Source organism: Notamacropus eugenii, chromosome 1, assembly GCF_028372415.1.
Source record: "Notamacropus eugenii isolate mMacEug1 chromosome 1, mMacEug1.pri_v2, whole genome shotgun sequence".
Classification (NCBI taxonomy): Eukaryota; Metazoa; Chordata; class Mammalia; order Diprotodontia; family Macropodidae; genus Notamacropus; species Notamacropus eugenii.
In genome coordinates, this window is record NC_092872.1 from 9857501 (window position 1) to 9865128 (window position 7628).

At 46.8% G+C, this 7628-nt stretch overlaps 1 protein-coding gene across 1 annotated transcript in view; it reads right to left on the minus strand.

Annotated features, from left to right (window-relative positions):
- The window catches only part of GJC2 (gap junction protein gamma 2), a 41517-nt gene extending 41029 nt beyond the window's left edge, over positions 1-488 (minus strand). Inside the window, exon 1 of the mRNA XM_072652839.1 lies at positions 196-488. The gene's annotated coding sequence lies outside the window, so the exon portion shown is untranslated. The remainder of the gene's footprint in view (positions 1-195) is intronic.
- Positions 489-7628: the final 7140 nt, after the last annotated feature.

Here is a 7628-nt window from a genome sequence, read left to right on the forward strand (position 1 = left end):
ACATTCTTTGCATGCTCATTCTGAGTAGTTGAAGAGAACCCCATCCCAAGAAGACCCTCCTTGCTCCCGGACCCTACTTTCTCCCAGTTCAGTCCCTTCCCCATAGTACCCCTCTACCCCCGCTCCTGCAGCCACCCCCACTGAATGACTCTTCCCACCCAAGGAGGGGGCCTCAGAAAGATGAGAAGAACCTACTTAGAATCCATGAGGTGGTTCTCCCTCCCCCCTGGCCCCGTCTGGGCCTGGGCTGGCTGCTAGGCCTCCGTGCTGCTGGTCTGACCATAAGGCCTCCTCCCATGGAACTGATGCTCAGGGCCCAGGCTGAGCCAGAAGGCTCTGCTCCCACCCCCTGTGACTCCGGGAAGGTCAAGGATGAGATGTGTGAGTCATCCCCAAGGCTCGTCTAAGATGGCTTAGGAGGGGTCTGTCTGCTTCTCCCTAGGGAGAAAGGTGTCCGTTGTGTCCAGGCCTCTTTCCTTTGTGGCTCTGAAGCATCCCAGATGACCGTCCCATTTCCTCTCTGCCCCCACCCCTTCCATTGTAAACACAAGCTCTCCTCCCTGCTGGCCCAATCATCCCCAGATACTCTATGGGTACCTGCTAACCCTCTCCTTTCCCAACTCCTAGCCAGGGGAAGAAGTATTATAGTGGAGCGCAAAAGGCATCCAATTTGGCTCCCCAGCTCTGCTGCTTAGCACAGTCATTTCCCCTCGTCTTAGCTTCAGTTCCCTCAACTGGCAAAGGAAGATCATAATACACAGCTCATAGGGCTGCTATGAGGAAAGGACTCTGTAAACTGTCAAGAGCTAGAGAAATGAGGACTCTCAGAAGTGACCCAGAAACTGAAATCAGAGCAGGAGAGTGTGTGGTTAGACTTAAGGAAGGACTGGACACTCCTCTAGGGGTCTTGAAATCAGTCCATCACTAAGCGTTCCCACCTCCCCTGGGGAGTGGGATGGGGACCTACCTTTCCACTGTGTCTGTAGAAGAGGGTGGACTGACTAGACTATTAGACCAAAGGGACTCACGGCCCTAGGACAACATTTTCTCTACCCTTTCCCTCCCTGCTGCTTCTCAGACCCTTTATCCATGTCTTTTTCAAAAATCGTCCAGAATCTTGGACTTTCCTCAGGAAGGGGATTTCCCCAGCCCAGTTCTTGGATGCATGGAATCATTCTCCGATCTTATCCCAACACACAACAGCTGGGGTTTGGCTGAGTAGGTTGGGGGATGGGAGGTGTGAGAATTTCAGTCATGGGTTCTGCCTCGAGCTAACATGGTTTCAGGTCCTGGAGACCTGCAGAGATGTGAGAGGCCGCAGCTGCTGGGAATAGTGAGACACAGCCCAGGTTGCCTTGAGGGGAACAGAAGGAAAAGGGAAAGAGAAAAGACTTGGGGGCATTTGGAGAAACTCTGGATTTATCTCTAACTAGGTGGGAGCCTCTCTAGTCAAACAAGTGGACCCATACAGGGGGCTAGCTAGTCCACTGCCTATAGACTTCATTCCCCAGGAAAGAGTTGGAGGTATGATAAACTTGGAATCACATTTAGAATCAGAGAATGTTAGAGGTGGTCAGGAGCTTAGAACAAGGAACAGAGTGCTAGACTGGAAGAAATCTCAGAATACAAAATATAGAGCCTAGAATGTTAGAGTTAGAAGGACCTTAACTCAGTAAATAGATATTTAACACCTATAGTGAGCAAGACACAGAATATAGAAATAAAAGCCAAGTCCCTGCCCTCAAGGAGTTTATATTCTCTTGGTGATACCACAGGTGCACACATAAGTAAAATAGAAAATCATTTGGAGAGGAGTATAATGCCAACCAGCCCTCTCCCCCAAGTGCCAGGAGAGATTCCCCACCCCCTGCAACATCCTACCTTTTCTAGAAAAGAAAACACGGAGTCACGAGGGACTGCCCTTCCACACAGCACCGTGCCTGGCTTGCCTGGCTCTCCTGGCAGTTCTTTCTCTTTCTGGGCTGGTGCTGGTGCTAGGGACAGAGGCAGGGGCCTGGCCTGACCCGGGGCCACCTCTCACCACCAAGCACAATGGTGGAGGGGGCAGCCCCCCCTTCAAAGGTCCCATTGTTCCCTGGAAGGCAGCAGCTCCTGGGGCTGTTTCAATCCTAGGGATTGTCTCCTGGAGGCATGGGGCAGGGGGAGGGAAGAAAAAAGACAGTGGGGAGGATGAGGAGCATGGAAAGAAAGGAGGGGAGGATGGGCAGAGTTTGGGAAGAAGGGAGGGGAGATAGGAATGACAGAATGAAGGGGAGAGGATAGGAACAAAGGAAGGATAGAAGGGAGGGGAGGGGTGAGAAAAAGGATTGGGAAGAGGGAGAGGAGATGAATGGGGAGAAAGGAGAAGAGAAGAAAGGGGGTATAAGAGCAGAGAAATGAGGGGAGAAGCATGGAGAGAAAGGAGGGGAAAGGATGGTGAGAAGGGAAGGGATGATTCAGAAAATGAAGGAGAGAAAGGGAGAAAGGAGGAGAGTAGGAAAAGAATAGAGAGGGAGAAGGATGGGGAGTAGTTATGAGGTGATGGAAAAGGAGTGAAAGAGAAGAAATATTAGAGCTATTATTAGAACTGGGGACTCTTCACCGGGACTTCTTTAAACCCATCCCCTTCCCTTCATCTGGGATAGGTGCCAAGAAAGAGTTCAGGGAAAGACAGGAGGGTCTAGGACCCAGGCTGGGATCCATGCAGTCTCTCTCATCTCTGTCTCTATCCAGGGCTACTCTACCTTTCTGTCGACTTGCCTCCTCTGCTCCAATATTTCCATCATCATATTAGGGTAAGGGGCAGGCAAGGTGAGCCCAGCAAGGATGAATGAACTCCTGTAACTATGCCAGCACCTTGGATAGCTGCCACCAGGTGACTTGTGTAGGGTAATGTCTGATATTACAACTTTCAGCTCTGTGGTTTATAAAACACTTTTCTCACAAAAATTCTGTAAAAGAGATAATGGATTAGGTCCCACTAAGTTCAGGCTCAGATAACTGGAAATGGCAGGGATGGAAGGAAGGAAACCCTGGACTTGTTTTGGGTTCACAGATGATATATTTTAGAACCTGAAGTATCCTTGAGATCATCTAGTCTACCTGTCTCATTTTACAACTGGGGAAACTGAGACTCAGAGAGATGTGCCTTGACCTAAGACCACACAGCTAGTAAAATGCCAGTCAGGATTAAAACCCAATGCCTTGAATCTGTCTTGCAGGATCGTAAGTGCTTAATAAATGTTAAATGAAAAAGATTCCAACAAATTAAATTCAATTTAATTCTGATTTCTAGTCCAGCATGTTGGGGGGAATCAGTTCCCAGTTTATTAGCTAGGTGACCTATAGTAAATTACCTCATCTCTCAGTTTCCTCATCTGAAAAGTCACAGCTAATGAAAGAACAGCTCTTTGCCTCTGTGTGTTGACCAGGCAGGGCATGCTTGCTTTCATGGTGACCTCCATACTACCCCCACTCCAAAGAACCTCTCAGTCCTCCGTTTGGATTTCCACACACACTCCCCCCCAACCTACGTCCACAATTCCATCAAGGGGCTGTCCCTTCCCATGCTGCTTATACCCCCAATAACTCACAGAATTCAAGGAGATGAGGGCTAAACTCTAGTGGCTGGCACATAGTAAGCACTATATATTAGTTATTATGGTAACTGCCCCTCCTCCATAACCAGCCCTGCTCCCTGAATTAGCTCCAGAATAGTTATGACTGAATGGAGATGATAATTCCCGCACCTCCCAGGCAATGCATTGAGGTAAATATTTCCCTTATTGCTAAAATACACATTTTCAGTTGCTCTGGCTACACACATATTCTAGAGTCCAAACTTCTGATCTAAAAGGAATGAGTGAGTATGGTGACCAATCCAATACTCTTCCTGGATGGTGTGGAGGCCCCAAGCTGAATCCCACATGCAGGCTCAGTGCTCACCTCCCTCCAGTCACTGACCAATCCAGACCCTGAGCCTGAGAGCAAGAACGACCTTTGGCTTCAAAGTTTGGCTCAACTTAGCCTGGCTGCTGCTGGTCGTGCACTTGCCCTGTGCCTAGTTCTAGCAGATGGGCTCTTGTCCTGTGGATTCTAACTCCATATCCTCTTTCAGGTACCATTCCCTCTCCTCTCTATCCCCTCTGCCACCTCCCCAGTCTAGGCTCTCCCTGCCACCCATTTAGACTATTTTGGTCATCTCCTAAAGGGATCTGCTGGCTCTGCTGCTACCCACCTCCAATCCATCCTTCTGTATAGGTCTGCTCACATCATCCTTGTGCTCAAAATCTTTTAGTGGCTTTCTATTGTCAGCTGCCAGGGATGTAGGTGCCTCCCAAGCCTGGCTTCCCCCTGCCCTTCTTGCTTCAGCCCACCTTATCCCCTTCATGTCTGGCACACTCCACCCACACTAAATGACCTTCCATTCCCCAAATCTGCCCACGTCTGTGCTACTGTTCATGTGCTGTGTTCACGCTGTTCCCTATGTTTCTTCTCTCTCTGCTACTAAATTCCTATCCATTCTTTAAAACTGATGTCAAATGTCTTCTCCTCCAGGAAGACTTCCTTGAAGCCCACCATCTGTTATGACTTTCCCTTTCAGACTTTCCTTGACATTTTGTTTGTGCTGTTAATGCATTTAACACATAATATTGTGTTCTTGTGTCTCAGCCTCCTATGGGTTCCATGACGGCAGACACCTAGATTTTTTAAAAAAATAAATTTTTATTGATGTATTTTGTTTCCACATAGCCTAAATTTCCTCCTGTGTTCCTGACCTCCTCTCCTCCCAGAGAACTATCCTATATAAAATGGAATTGTTTACCTGGTTTTATTTAGAGTACATCACCAATGGTGAGCACAGGGGTCTATACAAAGTAGATGCCTAATCAAGGTTTCTTGAATTGTCCTGTCCTCCTCTGACCAAGCTGTCATCTACACAAAGTCTGAAAGTCACAAAACTGAAGCCTTATGATCAAAGGATTTAAGAATTCAGGGATCAGCTGAGTTTTTGGCCACCCTCCCCCATTTTACAGGCCCAGAGGAATGAAGCAGTTTGCCCAGGGTCACATAGTAGCAGAGGTAGGATTTGGATCCAAAACCAGACCTCTTTCCCCTTATACTACACTTCAGTCTTGGTTCCACATCATCTCTCCCTCTCGAACAATATACCTGTTACTTTGGGTCTGGGGTCCTACTTGCTCTTTCTAGTGCTCCCAAGGTCTAAAACTCTACCCTGCCTCCATAACTATCTGACATTCAGTCTGCTCGAACTTTGGCCCATTAGCCAGTCAGGCTATCCTGAGCTGGATCTCAGCTACCTTCTGAGATACGTACCTGTGACCCACAGCTGGACCTCTCTGGTGCCTGCTTCTCCACCTCCTGGTGTCACATAGCCAGACCTTTCCCACACTCATCCCTACCTCTCATACTTCTGTCAGCCACAGTTCCTTTCTTTATCATTCACACAATCCTGGAAGGTCCAGTGTCCGGTCCTTGCCAACCCTGGCCTCACCTGTCCTGCTGACGCTCTGGTACTTAGAACCAAGCTAAAAGGCAAAATAAACTTCTAAGTACAAAATACTATTTCTGCTACTCATTGATTCAAATCTACCACTCAGCTGGTCCACTACATTTAAACATTAGGCTTTATACAGCCCTGAGAAGCTTTCTTTCTTTCTCATCTGTAAAATGGGGATAATAAAAGCACCCACCTCCCAGAGCGGTGAGGATCAGATGATTCACCATTTATAAAGCCCTCAGCACAGTGCCTGGCATGTAGTGTGCCCTATGTAAATGTTAACTATTATTATCGCTACTATGAATGATTTTCAGGTGTTGTTTAAGCGAAAGCAGCAGAGAGACGAGTTTTGAAAAATTTTAAAAGGTCAGAGCCAGGATGGAACTGGTGGCGTGGGGTCAAAGGTAGAGAGAGAGAATAAGTTTCCCGTGACTGAGTTTATGTGATAGCTGAAAAAGACCCCAGACCTCCTCCATCTTCAACTGAATTAACTACAGTCCAGTGTCTAAAGGGAGAAATAAAATGACCTCCCTGCCTTTGGCCTTAGTCAAACACCATCTACAATGGGTTTTTTTCTAGTTCCAGGTGCCACATTTTAGGAAAGACATTGACATGACACCTTGATTCCAAAGAAAGATGACCAGAATAATGAGGGCACTGGAAATCAAGTGAAGACTGGTGGAAGGAACTGGAGAAGAGAGACCTTAAGAAGCACCTGCTAGCTGTCTTCCAATATTTAAAGTGCAACTATGTGGAAGAAGGATTAATATTATTATTATTAACGAGCAAGGAGAGTTACAGGGGGGCAGGGTTAGGTTCCATATAAAGAACTTTCTAATAGAGCTGATCAAAAGGGGAATAAAATGCTTCAGAAGTAGTGAGTTCCCCATCACTGGAATTATCCAAAAAGAATCCAAAAGAATCCAAAAAGCCCTGACTATTGAGGGTGGATATTGTGGGGATTTCTGCTCAAGACAGGGGTGGACTCGATGACCTCCAAGGTCCCGTCCAGCTGCAAGCTTTTGGGATTCTGGGATTAACAACCTCCCCAGAAAGTCCTTGTTATTTTCCGAGCACTTAGTGCTTTGCCTGCCTGGAGGGTTTGCAGCTGTGGCTCTTCCTCTCTCCTGATGTTTGTCCCATTTCTGTAGCTTATGATCTGGCCTCTGTTTCTTAAAGAGACCGGGCTTTATTTTTCTGAAGCATTTCGAAAACATCAGGTCAAACCTAACAGGTGATTCCCTTATACACAGCCCACGGGCTCCCTTTTTCTTTACGACTGCTAGGGTAAAATGTTTCTCCGTTTCACTGGCCATAAATCCAATGATCATATCTCTCCTCCATTCCTTCTCTGCTTCCATCCTTATGTCCCTGTAGGAGCAAGAGCACACTTGACCACCTCTCCCTAACATCCTTTCCTCTAGGTCTTAACCTGGAAATGATGGTAGCAAGTTGGCCACCCACCCTATGTCCTTGGAGAGCTCCACGGATCTCAACATCATAAAATTTAAGGGCAGCTAAGTGACACAGTGGATAGAGCACAGCCCTGACATTAGGAGGACCTGAGTTCAAATCTGGCCTCACTTACTAGCTGTGTGACCCTGGGCAAGTCACTTAACCCTAATTGCCTCAAAAAACAAACAAATCCCAACATAGGATTTATAATTGGAAAAGACCTTAAAGATCATTACATGTATCTCATTACTTTTACACATGAGGGCACTGAAGTCCATGGAGGTTAAGTGACTTACCTAAGGTCACACAGGTAGTAAGCAGCTGAGAAAGAATTTGAACTCAGCTTCTCTGACTCGAGATCCAACTCTCTTTCTGCCACAGGAGACTGTCCCTTGCTGTGATTAGTGTGACAGAAGATGAACATAGCATCAAGACTGATCCACCAGGTAAAGATGGAGTGATATCATGCAATAAGCATGTATTAAGTACCTACTATTTACTGAGGTGTGTGGTAGTCTCTGGAGGAGATACAAAGATAATAAGATATAGTGCCTGCCCTCATAGAGGTCACAGTGTAGAAGAATGATTATAACCATTCAGACAGGCAACACTGTATCGAAATATATACTACTACACTATACCATAATTTACA